The following is a 5,176-nucleotide window of genomic DNA, read 5'->3' as shown; positions in this document are numbered from 1 at the left end:
TCTTTACTCCCCCTTATCCGTCTCCTCCTCCTCCTCCTCCTCCCCGTTATCCAGTGCGACGGACAATTGCTTCCAGAGTTCCTTCAAAAGAAAGAGAAATATTGTAGCAAAAACTTGTTTGTTTTGGCGTGCCAAAAATCGGTTTAAATGCAAATACACGTGTTCACGTTTGCGGTTGCTTATAAGCTGATTGTTCCGTCTCGTGTTCCATGTGTTCGTTTGGTTGGTTGGTTGGTTTTTCGTTTTTCACTTCCCGGTTCTGCGGCCTGCTCTGCTTGTAGATCATAAGTGTTTGTAAAGTGCAAAAAACTTATCATAACTTAATCGCTACTATCGCTCACTTATCCATACTGGGTACCGGGTTTGTCTGTAGCTGTGTTTTCGTTTGGTCTGTGAGTTTGTTTCTTCGGGTTTTTTTTTCGCATTTCGTATTTTTTGCCGTTTTTTTTCTCTCTCTCTCTTTCTAATGTCCTTCTTGGTATACAGCGAGCGAGCGGACATTTGTCTGCGTTTATGGTACAATTTTTATTTTTTTTCTATTTCTGTTTAAGTTTTTTCGTACCTGTTTAAAACGATCAGTAGAACTTTTAATGTTATTTCATATTTATTGGGCTGTTAGAGATTTAGTTTTTGCTTTGTTTGTTCGTTTTTTTGTTTCTTTCGTTCTCTTTCCGGTAGCTAGTGTTTTTTTTTTTTTTTGTTGTTTTTCTGCGCACCAAGTGAAAGTTACATCAAAGAGATCATCGGTGATTAATCGTGTATCTGCTACCTAGTTAGCTTTTTTTTTTGTTCCATTAATTACTTGGTTTCTTTGGTTTTTCTGTTTCGTTTGGAGTTGAGTTGCTGCATTTTTGCGCTTGCCATAAATGCCATGTTGAGCGAGTGCAATGGAACGAACAAATCAAAGAGAATGAGGCACGAATAACCGACTCAAATCAGGAAATGCTGATTACACTGAAAGCTACCATTGTTATTGAAGCATTCAAACATCATGTTCGTAAACGTAAAATAAGCTTGGATGCTTTATGTATCGCAGAACTTGGCTACATTGATTCTAGTTGAAGGATAAGTAAATAAGTAAGTAAGTAAGGCTACACGGATGGAACAGATTAGAAGCTAGCGGAATGTTCTTTAAAGTTTTGTGATGTTTGTAAGTACTGACGTGCATAACGATTCGTAGGTATTGTGTATCTGTTTGTCCATTTTCAATTTGGTGCATTTTAAAAAAGCTTCTAAAACACAACACCTACAGCAAACCGAAACAGTGCTTTCCCCTAATAATATTCACTGTAAACAAGTGTGTCGCCCTGTTGAGTGCTGCCGTGTTGCTACTGCTGCAATGGAATATACAATTCTTTTCCTCAAAACTTGATCATCTCTGCTAGAAATGATCGTTCATATTTTTTTGTTTTGTTTCGGTTTCGCTTCATTAGTTGGAGTTTTTCACTAATATATGTATGTATGTGGGTGTATATATATATTATGTGTTTGTATATATATATATTTAGATGTATATTTGATACCTATCATTCTCATCATCACCAGTACGTTTTGTAGGGTGTGTAAACGGTGTTGTGGGGTGTGTGTTTGTGTCTAAGAACGTGATTTGTAAACGTTGACGATATGAAACGGTATGATATTCAGTATATGTGTATGTATGTTGTCTGTGTGTTTATATGTGTGTATGTGTGTCTGTGTGTGTGTGTTTAGTTCCTTCTTCTACTTCCGGTGCGTGGTTTTGAGTTTGGGTACCAACAACATAGCAAACAGTTGAATGATTTAAATGGAGCTCTAAACCACTCAATCTAGTGAATATGTTTCGCCTTCTGCACTTACATCCTCACGGTTTTCGCTCACTCTTTTCACTAGCAACATCAGTAACAGCATACAGCATACACATTATAGCAACGACGACGTTCGTAGGGCAAAATGGCGACGCAGTAGCAACAACGGCGCTTCGTAGAGCAAGCAGCTCAGCTTATTGGGCACTTGGCATTTGCGGCAGTCCGGGCGGGCAATTGGGCCGGTGATGTGGTTGGTGCAGGCAGTACGACAGTGTACAGAACGGTTCGCAGGCATTCAAATGTCGACAGAGGCAGATAGTGTTTGTGTCGTTTTTTTTTTTGCATGATTGCAAAACCCAGCCATAGCGTAATGTCTTCAGCGTGTGCGTAAACAAATCATTTTTCGAGGTCGAACGATTGAACTTCAATGTGTGTATGTGTGTGGCAGCGATCGGTCGATCATCGTTGGATCGTTGTGCGAACGGGATGCTTAAACGGCAGCAGACAAAACGAAAATACTGTTTGTCGTTGGTTTTTCAATGTTTCCTTTTTCCCCTGTTTCATCCCCACCCAAAAATTCCAACAATTTTCTTTAAACGGTTATAGTTTCGATGAGTTAAAAACGATTGAAAACCTTCCTCCTTTTTCTTCCCCTGCACGAGTGAAACGGTAGTAACGGGTAGTAGCAGTAGTAGTAGTAGTGGTAGTATTAGTAGTAGTAGTAGTAGTAGCTGAATAGTAATGACAATGCGATTGTAGTTTTGGTTCTCTTTTTCACGTATTCTCCACTGTGTGTTTCCTTTCGATTGCCTTTCGATTCTTCGTTTTTTGATGTTCAACGTCCTAAACAACACAGATTAACAAAAAACTTCCTAAACAATAGGTTACTTATTTTCGGCTGCACTTTACTAGAAGATAATGGGAGATTTTGCTTCTTTTTGTTTGGTATGTTAAGATGTTAGATGATGGATAATAGTGGTAGTAGTTGCTAATATATTTCTTGTTTTTTTGTGTGTGTAATAGTCACATGAGTTCCTTTTGCTAAATTTCAGTAAGTCTGAGTCTGTTGTGAAGGTAAATCGTGTATGTCCCTCTTTTGTATGTTAGTTTCTTTGCGTTTTCTTCATTTCTTTTTGTCACATTACCCCTCGGTAAAGAGGGCAATAAATTCCTTGCATTTGCTAACGACGATGGCTCTAACGAAATTGACTGATTTATTTACAACTATCGATTCGATTAATGCGTTACTGGTTTTACTTGTGGTTACGTTTTGGTAAGTATTAGGGGTGCGTACGATGGCACCCGATGCTCATAACGGCGACGAGCAAGAAGGTTGATGGCGCGGAGAGAGCGATGGGAGAGGCCCCTCTTTTTTCCATCATCATTTAGGGGGAACAAGAAAGCGCACACAATCAAGCAGCCCTAAAGCTTTTACACGATGCTGTTTAGACCCTCTGCTAAACCCTTTTTTGCTCTCTTACTTAAAGCTGTTTTGCATAATTGTAGCGATCATCCTTACGATTTCGTACAGTTTGTGATCCGTTTTGGGAAAGGGAAACAAGCTCAAGATGTGGAAAATGGATCCGTCCCAACCTGAAAGGACGCTTAACACACTGGGCACGCCATTGCGTGCGCCAGATAACACTAACTATGTGGTACAACGAACAGTTTATGAGAATATGTACGAGATACAGATTGAAAACGAAACAAAAAAGGATCAACATTGTATGGCCGATCGACCTGTGCGTGACGTAAAGATCGATCGAAACTTCATCGGTATTACGTTACTCAGCTGGTTTGACAAGTGTTTGTTTGAAAAGGTTACGTTACGTGCAGCCAATTCCTTGATCGACAATTCTCAATTTGCTAACCGATTTCTCCATCGACTTATCTTGTTGTCTTCCCTGATGAGTGATCGATACAAAAAACGATACGCATGATAGGAGATTCTATTCGAGTGCTAAGTTGAGGCAAACACAAACGCAAATAGACATTTTCCAAACCTGGAGTACTGTTTGTTTTTTGTTTTTTTTTTTATCTCCTTGCTTCTCTCCTAAATACGACACAAAATTGACATGAAATGTGCAACATGTTGGAAGGGATCAGACAGCCGGAAAATTGCATACGATTGAGTATTGTACGCTCAACGAGCTGTGCGAAGGAATTCGCTACCCAGCACCGGCTGCGTTAGCTCGTTGGCGTTACGCGCAGCAAAAAGCTGGGGACAGTCACGCTACAGTTGTTTGTTGGTTTGTGTGTGTGTTTTGTTTAATGTTTCCACTACCTAGATGATGGATACGGATGATGCAGATGCACGGTTATTCATGATTCGTTGCCATTTTGCTTCATTTCTAGCTCGATTACTATTTACACTGCACGCCGCACTGCCGTGCGAATCTTTAGCAAAACACTAACATAAACCAAACCAAAACCTCCTCCCAGACCAGCATGGTCTGGCGCCCTAACAAACTTAACACACTCACATGCACGCATCTCACATCTGCCTCACTTGAATCGATTCGCTTTTGGCTAATAGTAACTGCTCTATTTGACGAAACGAAAGCTCTATTTTTTCGTAATCATTTATCTTTTTTAATGTTGTCTCCCTCTTTCTCTCCCCTCTCTCTCTCTCTCTCTCTCTCTCTCTCTCTCTCTCTCTCTCTCTCTCTCTCTTCTCTCCCTGCATATATTAAACTGTGCTTGCAAGCATTGCGGGTGCGCTGTTGGCTTGCGTAAAATTGCGTAGTTAAGTAGGTTTGTTCTTGCGGTCCATGCACTTTCTTTTGTTAGTTCTTATTCCTCCCCACCCGAAAACGGTCACCAACTGAAAAACCATGGCACGCATACACACACACTCCTTCGAGCTGGGGGTCAGTGTACGCCGTAACGGGTGAGGAAAACAGCAAAATGTCATTAGTCTTGTTCGGTTTCACTTTTAATTATTGTATGTGTCGCCCTTCCTTCGCAATGTGCTTACTTGCACTTCCCGTTCCTGGTTCTTGTTTTGTGTTCCTATTTCCTTTTTGCTTGCATTACTCGATCCTCGTTTCTTTCCTCGTTCAGTTACTTGTTTTGCTTCTCCTACCATTTATACTTTTCACTTTTGTTTTGTAAGTGTTGTAGCTTTTGTTGCAATTTGTATATCCGTGAAGTTCCATGTTCTATTCTAGTACATACATACTTGCTTGTATAAACTGTAGCTAGGCGGTTTTTCCTTTTTAGCTATGTCATGGTTTTGCACAATTCTTTTCGTTCTGTTTCGTATGGTTTGGTTGCTTTTTTTGTATTTGTTCTGCTTCCTCGCTGACTGGTATTAGTATTAGTTTTGCACACTATTTATAACGTTCATGTGTTTTACTCCTCACCATTTCCCATTTTCCGATTAAAGCGTG

Source organism: Anopheles gambiae, chromosome 2 (assembly GCF_943734735.2).
Source record: "Anopheles gambiae chromosome 2, idAnoGambNW_F1_1, whole genome shotgun sequence".
Classification (NCBI taxonomy): Eukaryota; Metazoa; Arthropoda; class Insecta; order Diptera; family Culicidae; genus Anopheles; species Anopheles gambiae.
The sequence above is the reverse complement of the archived record's forward strand: the minus strand, read 5'-3'. Positions refer to the sequence as shown.